This window comes from Ascaphus truei, chromosome 2 (assembly GCF_040206685.1).
Source record: "Ascaphus truei isolate aAscTru1 chromosome 2, aAscTru1.hap1, whole genome shotgun sequence".
NCBI lineage: Eukaryota > Metazoa > Chordata > Amphibia > Anura > Ascaphidae > Ascaphus > Ascaphus truei.
In genome coordinates, this window is record NC_134484.1 from 92,499,491 (window position 1) to 92,512,748 (window position 13,258).

The window sequence follows — 13,258 nt, forward strand, 5'->3', positions numbered from 1 at the left end:
TGCAGCATTGGAACATTGGAGAACATTCTCAATTTTTCCTACAGTAACACTACCTGGTTACATTCTCATGTACCTATCTTTTTTGTTGGAGGAAGAAAAACCATAGTCTGTGATACACAGGAACATGATAAAAACTGCTAATTGGAAAGTGGGGTGGGTGAGCTTTAAACCCTGGGGAGGAGAGGCCACACCTCCAATCTCTCAGTATCAGGCTTAAGCCCCACCCCCGTGAGGCATCTTGCAACGTCACGAGTGACGTGCGTCAGCCTCAACCTGCGCTGCCTGGAAGGAAAACACTGCAGGGACCGTCTCCAGGCTCCACCTTCGTGACAACATGGGCAACCTACCACGCATGCTATCTACGCACAGACGCCGCACGGAAACAGGCAAACAAGGGGTTAATTCCCTCAATTATTCCTCAGCTGCTATACACTCTGCCCCTGCCTATAAGTGGACAGCCTATGTCTGATTGCTCATTACCCTGCAGCTGTGTGCTGTACTGCTATTAGTCACCTTGCACCTGTGTGCTGCCATACCATTGTCTGCCTGTCCTTTAAATACTCAGCCAGCCCTCCTACAAACTGGCTGAGCATAAACTCTTGTGACTTGTGCTTACCTCAAGCTTCCTGCGGCCCTGCCTTTGTCTTGTTTACTGCTTGTATTTTTGACCTCAGCTTGCACCCGGACTCCTGCCTTCTCTGACTCCTGGACCACCGCTATGGACACAACTATTCTACATTCTATACCCCTGGACCACGGCACCACACAATGACAATCCGATCTCTTCACTCCTAGACCATGGCAAGTATCTTGTCCAATCTTACTTCTACTACCCTGACCCAGCTACCCGACAACCACTCTGCCCTCCGGATGTGGCTTCTCGGTTGTAGGTCGGTGGCTACCAACATCCCCACCTCAGCCTCGCGGTCCTGCCTTGTTTGTGATGAGCTCTCATTACACAAACAATAAAAGACTGTTCACTTATCATAAAGAGAGTTAAGGACTTCTAGATTATATTGTGTATAAACAAAGATAACACAAGACAAGCGAGAAGAAACCACCAATAATGTACCATACATCCTTTCAGAAGAAGTTGCAAAAGCGGTAAAATCCATGAATAACAGGAAGGCTCTAAGGGAATATGGATTTACAACTGAAATTTTGAAAAAAGGCTAAGGAAGATGTAGAAAAAAATCCATGCAAAATTATTTACATGCTGTTTAAAGAACAGGAAAATTCCAGAGCACTATAGTTATGTTATAATTATCTTCCTCCACAAGAAAGGAGACAAATAATACCTCACGAATACATACCAATCAGTCTACTTCAAATCACTTACAAGATGTAACCACGATACTCATTAAACGGCTACAACAGGCCCTGGACTTTGCCCAGCCTAGAGAACAAGCAGGGGTTTACAGTGGATGCCACACTATGGACTACACCCAACTCATACAAGAAATGATTTCCCAAAGTAATGAATATGATTTACCGCTCATCTTGGGATTCATAGATTACAAAAAAAGCATTTGATTTTGATTTCTACACCTCACCGGTCCTAGATGGATTAAGAAGACAAAATGCTCCAGAAGCGTCCATTGATATTATAAAGAAAATTTACAAGAATTCCACATCTACCATTAGATTACATGAATATACAAGAAAGATAAGGTTTAGTAAGAGAATGTGGCAGGGAGACACTGTGTCATCAAAGCTTTTCTCTTCAACAGGTGAAGAATTGTTCAAGACATTCAGTTGGTAAGAAAAGGTAATTATGAATCAATGGTAAATATTTGAGTGACCCAAGAGTTGTAAATCATATTGTTATTTTTATCGCAAGTCCAGAAAACCTACAGCAACATATTGGAGAATTCGTTGAAGTAAGAATGTGGGCCTGTGTATGAGTTTCAGCAAGACTAAAAAGTGTGTCGAGTCTGCAAACATTTTAATAAATGGAATAGAACTAGAAGAAGTCTAAGACTATCTCTATCTTTGCCAGCAAATAACAATGGATGGAAACCTTCTGAATGAAATCAATAGGAGAATGAAGATAGGATGGAGCACATTTGAAAGCAACAAGACAATATTTCAAGTGAACCTTCCACTGTGACACAAAAGAAAGTTTTCGACCAGTGTATTCTGCCCTTGCTCACATATGGATATGAAACTTGGACCCTAATTGCGAAGATAATTCAGAAGCTTCAAACAGCACAAGAATTATGGAGAGATGTATGCTTGGTATTACCTGAAGAGACAGAAAAAAGAATTAATGGGCTCGAAATCAAACAAACATCTGTGACATCATCATATGGATGAAGATATAAAAATGGCAGTGGGTCAGACATATCGCAAGAGGAAATTACCATAATTGGACAAAGATGGTACTCAATTTGATTCCAAGAGAGTTTAAAAGACCAATCAAATGTAAGATGGGAGGATAAAATCAGAAAATGTGTTTGAGCAATGTGGAGAAGAGATGCTTTCTATCTGAGTACCTGGAAAATCATTGGGGAGGTCTTCATCAAGCAGTGGATTGACAAGGGCTGGCGATGTTGATGACAGAGATGATGAGAGAGAGGGGTCTTATATGAAGGCGTCCATAGCTTGTACACAACTAAATTTATATGTACAGTATGCTTTATATTTTATTTATATAGTGCCAACGTACAGCTCTTTGCAAAATACATTAGAATACAGGTAACCATAGTACAATAAAGATATAAAACATGCAAGTACTGTAAACAATAGGAAAAGATACCCCTGTCCTCAAGAGCTTTCAACCTAAATGATATATATTTCTATCTTACTATATCTTCTGTACCTTCTACACCTCTTTGTGAAACTGCCCTCACTTCTTGACTTCTTGTTACTCGTTATCGAGGAGGAAGTATGTTGCTTGATTTTTTCTTCTCCCTCTGACACATTCTCTTGATTGTCCCACATATTTTAAAACCCTCTATTATTTTCTGTAAACTTTCATACTTCAATACTTTATATGCTATTGTCACACTCATTCTCAATAAGAGTATCCTTGACTCTGTTTGTCATTTACACTATCACCCTGTCTATCTCTTGCCATTCACCTCTAAAATTCTGAAATGTCTTGTTTTCTTGTGAATTCTGCTCTTCCTTAGTTCACATTCTCTTTTGGACCATCTGTGATCAGGGTTTCAATCCTTTAATTCTACTGAAAGTGATTCTACAATGGTGTTAAATGACCTATAGGTTCTAAATCCCAATGCTACTACTCCCCACTCCTTCTACTTAACCTGCTGGTTTTGATACTGCTGTTGACCAGTCTCTCCACCTTAACATTCTCCACTCATTTTCTGTACGAGACCAAACATTGTCCTGGCTTTCCACCAACATTACCTTGATCATTGTTTCTTTACTATTTCTTTAGCTAACTAATTTTCTTCCCCTTGGAATCTATTTGTACATGTACAGTATATCAGAGTCCTTTCCTGGGCATTTTCTCCACTCTCTTACATTGATTTAAGTATTAACTTGACTCAGAAATACACCTGACCACTCACGCCAAGAGTCTGGGTGTGAATCTAAGAATACCTTTCTGCAACAGATGTAGCATACGTTATTGCTCTCGCCGGCGTTTTGCAGCGGGGCACATGACACACACAATGCGCCAGTCTGAGCCACTGCTATTGTAAATGCATTAGCTGCATGCAAATAAAGGGATGGGGTAATTAAAAAAATGGCCTAATGGGTTTATGCACCAGTTGGTGAAATAATACCTGCTGCATCTGTGTATTGCCATAAATGGCTGCACATTGTATAAAACTTAATGGGCTCTAATTACTATAGTCTCCTGGCTCCAAAACTGAGAAAAAGGAATAAAACATCAAATTTATTAGAGAAAATGAATCCTATTTAAAGCAATTTGAGTTTTTCTTTTGATAAATGTGCTAGTTTATTTTGTAAATAACCCCCAGGATATACTTGAAAACGACAGGTAACTCTCAATGTATTCTTCCTGGTAAAACATATTATAAATAAAAATAAATAAATGATGTGCAAAACTGAGATCCTCATAATATCACTAGAGTTAGGTCCAATAGACACATTTTATATTACTGTTGATAACACTAATATCCATCTTGCCTTCCAAGCACTTTGTTTGGGTGTTATCAAGGACTGGCTGGTAAAGTTTAGGTTGGGGGGAGCCCAACCGACTGACCTATGAGTCAGGCACTCCATACACAAATAAACACAGTATGACATACAGTATTATATACATATGTACATCAACCAAATATTTCTAAACATAATATAAATGCACCATGTGCATATACCCATGCTACACCATACATGCACCTGATTGTATATATACATGCACCATATTCAGTAGATATACTCAGATATACTCATACTCCCTACATCATACACACCACACATGCACCATATACATACATAGAACTACTGTACACACAATGTGCATGCAAAAATGGGTGGGGCTAACACGTTATTGCACCTGCTGGCGTGCTCCCCTGAGTGCTGTAATGCCTGTTACATTTGTACGCATATTTACCATATACATAGATACACCATAAATATACTGTCACGGGAGACCAGGGTTATTAACACCTTTTCCTACCGGGATCATTTGATTGAGCAAGGCACAGCAGTAAAATGAATTGTAATTTATTGCAGCATTTGACATACACACAAAGTAACAGAATTCACACTGAAAACACACCTACTTGAAACGGGGCTAACAAAATAAATCTTCTTTAAAATGAAAAGTTAACCAACGACGTCTGTAGGAGCCCTTTCCAATGATCGGGAGGTACTCATGAAAGTCCTGGAATGCAATTCGGCATGCAATCCCATCTGAGACTGCTACGTCCTCAAAAAGCGGGACTTAGAAAATTTCTTTAGTCAAAATCTTTGAAGTCGGCTCACGTCTATTTCTCACAGAGCATCTTTGAATTTGGAGCTGATGGTTTGGCGCATGGAATCTGAGGTCCTGATTGGCTGCAAGGTTTCTTATAGGTTTTAGAGTCCCTTCAGAAACCACTACAACCAATCAGCACGTGGGAATTCTCCTGCCAGCCAATCACTGATTTGCCGGTATTCTGAAGCCGGGTGGGCACCAGTTTGGATTCTGCTATGGGGCATGCACCAACCTGGCACTTCTGCCTCTTAGCATATCGAGCCCACCTGCTGTCCAGGCTCCGCAGAGTCTGGGGAAGGGCAAATGGTTGCCGGATAGCCCTTTGTTAGCCCAGGACAGAGGTACTCAGGTATAACTACAGTACTCCTCCTGTTCTAATACCTTAGCATCCCTGAGCCTTTCAACTCCGGGTCTCGAGTAGATTCAGTGGCGCCTAGCTTGTTAGCCATCTAGTCTCTCGGCACCACAGACTTCGAATCCCACAGCCACATATACAATGTTACAAGCATTCATATTTATTAAATAAAACCTTTAATAAAATTCTCCTTGCTTATGTGTCTTGTGTTTTAACAGGTCTAAGTCTTCTGGTTCTGTGTCAGGGATAGAATAAGAATATATGTTCCCTACTCTTACCAGCCTTATCCCTGGCACACTGCACAACCCTGACTTAAAATGTATTTACACAATAAAAATCTTGCAGCATTTGGACAGTAGCTGCAAGTAGCTGGCACACTCCCTGAACCCCTATACCAGGGTCAGGGTGATTTGGGCATGGCCCTGGCATCCCACCTTATGCTAGGGACCCCGGGACCTTTCTGGGGATACCTTGATCTCCCATACCCTTCTTCTCTTCCAGTTTGGGCTGAAGCAGGGAAACCTGGCGGTGTCGCAACAACGTTTCCAGGGTAGGATTTTGCCGGAGCACTGTGCTTCAATGTTCTTGAGAATCTTACCTGATTCCCGGGTACATCTCTGGGGTATCTCATAACTCAGGAACCCCGCTACATAGCAACAATCTGATTGAAGTTTCTCCGCAAAACCCACCCTCAAACTCACAACCTTGCAAGCTCCGCTTTCCAGTACCCCTGGAAAGGCAAGAACACACAAATACTGAATCGTCGCATAATTTATCCACAGTCTCAGGTACGCATACATGACAGTTGGGTCCAAGAGCTGACACTCTAGTACCTTTACACAAGGGTCACTGGTAACAAAGTGGGCTTAAACTTTATTATTGAGCCTGGTTACCCCCTCACCATCACATACTGTATACCATACATACTGTAAACACACCATACATATACGCTACACAGTATACAGGCACCATACATGAACACTTCACAGAATACTCACACCATAGATGCATAATATATAGCACACACACAATAAATGCATAATGTACATAAACATTAGCATAATATACAAACACAACATACATGATTTTTGTTTATTTTCTAACATTTTACTATCAGGTAATGTTTTGATAAAAATAAACTAAATGTCATGAGCTTTAGAAAAGAAGGCATTAAATGTGAAGGGGATTGCAACAGAACCTTTTTCATTGTCAAGCAAATGTGTAAAGTTGCATAAAAAAAATATATATATATATATATATATATATATATATATATATATATATATATATATATATATAAACATGCAAATGAGCATACAGTAATATTTCCATTTGCTATCTTACACAAATGTTCAAAAATTAAAAATGCATATTTTACAGTTATGAACTCAGTGCAACAATGATCTACTTATGTCTCATGAATATACTTTACAATAATGAATCTGAAGGAAGATTACTTCTTTTAAAGTTTACACATTGTATTGAAGCTGTTCTCTATATTTTAAATATACATGCATTGTTTGGTAACCAAGCGCCCCCTTGAACATGATTACAGATTGTGACTGTAGAATTTCAACCAGTTAATGATTGTTTTATTTATAGAAAGATCCACATAAAAGAATATATAATCTCCATATGACTCTCCATTAATGGTCTAAGGACCAAACTCCTCATAGCTCTGTTGCGTGTTATGTCTTAACGTATTTCTCCAAAGCCCAATAATGTAACACTAAGTCATGTTTTTGACTGGAAAGAACATTGCCTTAACTTTAATGGCTTATCCACACAGGTCCTCCATCTCTCTCTCTCTTTCACCCTCTGTCTCTCTATCCCTCCCTCCCCTCCCACCCACTGTCTCTTGTTCTCCAGCAAAACCCATATTTCAGTGTCTGGGTGGGAGTAAGAGAACTTATAGGTAAGTCATACTTAACATGATGGTATTGGCAGATAACAAAATGTTGTGTAACAATATCATGACATTAAGTCTATGAGATAAACAATGGTCATTGTTTATGCATATAATTAGCTTTGTAGATATGCTGTGACCTCAGGGAAAATAATGTCCATTACTGATTTAGGTAATGTCACATTATGAGCCCTGATTTAACGTAGCTCAAAGTATCAACAAAATAAATAAATGAGGAAGAATGTTCCTGTTGCTTAATATCTAAATTAGAGGACAGTTGAGATGAGAAACATTGAAACCCCACTTCCTAGGCATTTTTGTCTTAAAGGACAATTTTAAGCATAGACGTGTCAAGATCATAATCAACTCCATACTCAATTGTGGATAATCAAAAGAGGATACTCAGTTTCAATATACAGTGCACCATTTATATTCCAAGGATGCTGAACATATTTGATACCAAACAAATAATTTCCCTTTAAATAAAACATTAATTTTAACTCATTATTTTAATGAAAATGTCTATCTTTTGACCTCCATATCTCCAAAACACACACTTTTTGTTAAAATATCACCTGCTACCAACCACTCCCCCCCTACCCCATGAAGAACGAGTCATCCCTGTTCCCCCATGGCCACATTATCACACCTACCCTGTCTGCCTCAAGCACCTATAAAGTCACCATCAGAAGCAGATAGTAAGAGCAAGGAGGAAAAGCCATTAATATTGTTGAGGGGGGAACCTACAGTAGTAAAATGTAAATGTTTTTAAAATGCAGTTAAGGAGAGAAGCAAATGTTGTTCTGTATGTTGAGTTACATTTTTCAGTTAATTGACATATAAGTAGAGATGAGCAAAATGTTCACTGAAGTTCATGAACCTGGTGAAATTTGCCTTTTCTGTGTTTTTCTTTTTTTTTCTTTAATTGCCATGCATTTAAAGTCAATGTGCGGGTCACATAACCCCAAATTCCGGCCACGTGACCTTTATATATTGCCATTTTCACAAAATTCGGGCAAGACAGAAAACGTTTCTGGCACAATTAGCAACAAATTTGGAGCACTAATCATTTCAAAAGCTTTCTACACACTATATCATCTATAAAGAACTATCTTCTTCCTATATTAACATTTGTGACATATCTAGTAAAGCAGATGCACGGATCTACTTGTATCAACTGGAGAATGTTGGTTTGGTTGAGGTTACATACACCGGATAATTTATCACATTTTAATTTTACTATTTTGCAATTGCACCTGAACTGTCAAGGAAATGTAACATTATTATTTTCTGTTTGATAAATGCAGTGCTGCTCTATGCCTAATGAAAATATGGAGAAGAACATTGACATCAAATTTCTTTTCACATAGGAAATCTTTAAAGACACTAATTCTACTAACACTAGTTTTACTGCAAACATATAACACTAATAAATAACAAGGTGTGTTTTAGACATTATTATAGGAACATTGCAAGTAAAATGATGATGATGATGATGATGATGATGATGATGATATAGATATATACAGTACATATTATTTTAAATATACCATGCAGCCAGCTAATGTGGTGCGTATCTCTTGCCCACAATGAATCCTACAGAAACACAGTTCAGTGACCAGGAAGTCACGTGATAATACAAAGAAAGAGCTGTCTGAAAACAAGTTTGGAAATGCCAATTTAAATAATATGTACACAGTAATTCCTATTTCCATCAGATTAATAAATATATTGAATCTAAGAGCACAGGTGCTTATTATGCTATTTTACTCAGATTAGCATTATTTACCTGATACTTACCTTTCTAGATTTCCTTCTGAAGTCTAAAATCACCAGGATTGCATTCCTCTGATTACAGTATAACTGAGTATATCATCAGGTTTCAGTCAGCAGTGTAAGTGCTCGTGGATAAAGTTTCCTAGCCAGGCTGCTTTTTCTTCTTTTTTTACTTTTAAATACTGTTGGAGAGACGTTGCCATATGCTATAGAATATTAGCTTTACTCAATGGCGACAGGGCTGCCTACCATCAGATCGATTTACTAAACAAACTGAAAACGTGGGTGGGGATGTTAAACAGTAACTACTGTAGTAAACCTCAGGGAAAACTGAAAGCTACCAGTTTACCATAGACTCTTCTACAGGACTGTGCTTTGCAAAACCGACACACTGAAGAAAAAACTTCCTTTTTTTCTTCAATTCAAAAACATGATTTCAAATATATTTATAGCAGGAAAGATGTCATTGACAAGCCATCGGGAAAAGGTAACCGTTTCATTATAAAGGCAAGACAAACACCTATTACAATTGCAAACATTGTGCTTATTTGAGGAAATCAAATAGCTACACATTATTAGGGCAGGTACTACAAGCCACGGTGCTTTGTATTAACTTCTAGGTGCCTCCCAGAATGCATTAGAAATGACATTTAAAAAAATGGGAGGGATACAACCTGTATTGATGGTCTATACCTGTTTGAAATTACAGTTTATTTAAAAAACTTAAACTACAAAATAAAATGACCATGTTCAGTTTTTGCCTGCAATTAAAATCCAAAGAACATCTGGAAAGTCAAAGAAAATACGTTTAACTGTGATAAAAAAATTAAATTGCAACTTCCAGTTATGACACAGATGAGGAGAGTGACTATGTGACATACAGTAGAGGCAACGCTTATTCTAACATTTGCCTTAAACTAGCCGGGTTACATTCAGGGTATGTGCTGGGTATGTTCTGGGCTAGTTTGAGGCACGTTTAAGGCATTTCTGCATTGACTAATGACCCATAGGATTAACACAGCAGGGATCCCTGGCATTCCAATTCAGTTTGAATGGGACTGCCAGGGACCCCCGCTGTTAATCTGATAGGCCATTAATCAATGCAAAAATGCTGGGGCTAGTTTAAGGAAATGTATTCAAAATGTACCTGGGTGTACCTGGGTATTTTGGGGAATTGCCACTGGTTTTTGTTAGAATAATCGCTGCCTCTACTGTACTGTAGAAAAGAGATCTGCATAGTCCTGGAGAGAAAAGACCCTCAAAACTGCCAAAATAAGCAGCAATGACCACTAAAAGAAGCCTGCTACCCTATACAAGAACCCATAAACTTTGGTGACAATGTTTGAATACCGGAGGATCTGTGCAGCCCGCGCAAATATTTGCAACCCCACGCGGTTGCTCACTGATCCCTGCATTGCAACGGAACCCTGCAGCTATACACAGTCGCTTGCAGACCTCTGCTGCTCCCAGGACCATCAGCGGACCCTCAATTCTGCCTGTAGCTATAATCTGCACGCCGGAACTTCACGCAATCTCTCACGGGCTCATACAAATCTCTGTAAAGCAGTGGAAAGCTTTTGGACCAGAACACATGCAGATAAGACTTTATATATTGTTCCCTGTCTTGATATTGTATTATATGTTTTGGGACTGTGAACTGGCCTACACAGCCAGTCAGAGAGTTAGAGCCTGTCCTGTTTAGTCAGTCTCCTAAAAGGAGTAGGTGTTTGTTTTATGATTTGTGTTTTGCCTTAAAGGGGCTTAGTTGTTTTGTGGAGAATAAAACCACTCAAATATTATGGTTTACCCAGAAAGGCATGTGTGGACTCTTGTCTGAACTCACCTACAGGTCACTCCATCACAATGACCTTAATAATTGGTCGCGCCGCAATAATCTGAGGATATCTGGGGGGTGTCCCAGAATGTCTCAAGCAAGTACCGTTACAAGACTTTTGTACAAAATGGCTGCCAGAATCATTGGGCATAAACCAAGAGGAAATACACATAAAGGTGGAACGGGGGCATAGAATAGGCCCGCTACGTACAGAACACAGCGCAAATACATTATTATGCCAATATTTGGGGGGCATTTCTCGCTTGTTAATGATGTGGATGTGATTGTTTGTTTATGGTTAATGTAATAAAAGCTTTGCGATTTGTGTTCGCTTGTACTTAATGTTATATTATGTTAGCTCATGTGTTTTATGGATACTTCAGAGATAGTTTTAATGTATTTATTTGTCTTTTAATGGTTACATTGATTAATGTTGGATTAATTCATTTTTTACATTGGTTAGTGTTACTATTCATTTTGAGTTGCTTTCCGAATTAATTGTTTTGATTGGATAATGGTTTAATTAATTCAATGTTGATATTGCTATTGATTATATTGATTGGATTAGCTGGCTACTGTTTGTATTTAGTGAAGTGTCTTTTTTGGTAGTTTAGTTGGCTTTTCTTATTGTGTGTCTTATGTATTACTGTATTTTTATTAGGGTGCCCATTGAGTGCTATAGAGGCTTATCATGCCCATATTATTATTATATGGGTATGATGTACCACTATACTACTCAATGGGTATAAGGTGTGTATAGTCAGTCTGGGGTGGGTGCTTAGGCCTCCCGGTTCAGGGTGGGTTAACCCCTTAATAACTATAGCGGTTCCGCTAAGGTGATTAAGGGGTTAGAGACCATTAGAATGTATTTATTTTCTATATATGCTTTCTGGCAACGGAGGACAGAGGGACCTGCTGTTGTGGTAAGTATAACTGTATTTATTTATTTTATTTATGTATGCTAATGCAGTGTTTAATTATGGGCAAATAATCTATTATCCATATCTGGATAATAGTTATTTTGCCCATTACTGTACTGTATGTGTTTGGGCAGAAGGGGGGGGCGTGTATTGATCTGTTTTTAAATATTTATTTAAATATACATTTCTTTAATAGTGTAGAGGTGCAGGGGGTCTCCGGAGCTGAACCACGTTGGTTTTATGTCCGGGGACCCCCTGCTTCCCGAGATACAGGCCCCTTTATGGGGTGCCGGTATCCCTCTGCATTGAAATGTCCCGCATCACGTGACCGGGACATTTCCTTGCATAGGAGATACCGGCACCCCATAAAGAGGCCTGTATCTCGGGAAGCAGGGGGTCCCTGGACATAAAACCAACGTGGTTCAGCTCCGGAGACCCCCTGCACCTCTACACTATTAAAGAAATGTATATTTAAATAAATAATTTTCGGGCGACATTTCAGCTGGGAGAGGCGGCTCTCTCTGCAACAGAAATGAATCGCTGGTTTTTGCCTTTTCAGAGGGTTGATGCTCTCGCTGGCAGCAACTCGCCAGTTTTGGGCATTTTGCTATCACTGGTATTCGAGCCTTTCTGAATACCGTGATAGCAACGCCCCAAAAAAAAACCATTTTAAATTCCCTGGCGATTTTTTTTATGAACCCTCTCTGAATAAGGCCTAGAGTGTTTTTGTTGTTTATTAGTTCTAAAAATACCACATCAGCAAAGTGCTGAACAGAGAGGAGAAGGTCTTCCCTGAGATGTAAGGGCCCCGGGCAAGCTTAATTGGGCTATACAATTCTATTGACACTAAATAACATCAGCTCAATAAGAACTCCCTCTCAGAAAAAAGAGCAGTCCACTAAAAGGAAAAGTTATTTAAATAGTTAAATTGAAAAGTTATATTTAAAAATGCTTATGTGGGGGAAACAATGTTGTTGGACTGCATAATATAGAAAAAGTTAAGATACTGCAAAACAAGATACAGGGTATAAGGAGAAAAACAATGTTAAGATAAGACATGAGTCATATCATGGAATGTTATGTGGTTAAATAAACCCATTAAGAGAAAAAAGGTTCTAAATTAACTAAAAGGTTAAGAAAAGGAAATATCCTACCTACAAGAGACACGCCTACAGTAGATTCTAAAGAAAGCATCAAACTACAGAGGGATTGGGTTAGACATAGCATCTTCTCCCCAGCAAAAGGGAAGAAGCAGGTGTACCAATACTAACTAACAAAAATGTACCAGTAGAAATTGTCTCAACCTAGCAGAAATAAGAATATTGGGAAAATATTACACATGATGCAACATTTATGGTCCAAATGATCATAATGCAGACTTCTTTAAGAATGTGGCTGTGGGGGGTGCACATGCGACGTTAAAGCGGATGAACGCGAGCTAGGGGAGCTCCGTGCAGTCCGCCAACAAAAATAGAAATAAACCCCCGATCGTTATCCTGACCAGCGCTGTAAACTTCGCACTGGCCGGGGGAATCCCAAGTGATGTAATCGCGGA

At 39.0% G+C, this 13,258-nt stretch overlaps 1 protein-coding gene across 2 annotated transcripts in view; it reads right to left on the bottom strand.

The window, feature by feature from the left end:
* The window catches only part of HNF4G (hepatocyte nuclear factor 4 gamma), a 143,127-nt gene extending 133,907 nt beyond the window's left edge, over positions 1–9,220 (bottom strand). For both annotated transcript variants that reach the window (XM_075583171.1, XM_075583179.1), the window contains exon 1: positions 8,974–9,220. The gene's annotated coding sequence lies outside the window, so the exon portion shown is untranslated. The remainder of the gene's footprint in view (positions 1–8,973) is intronic.
* Between the last annotated feature and the right edge of the window lie 4,038 nt (positions 9,221–13,258).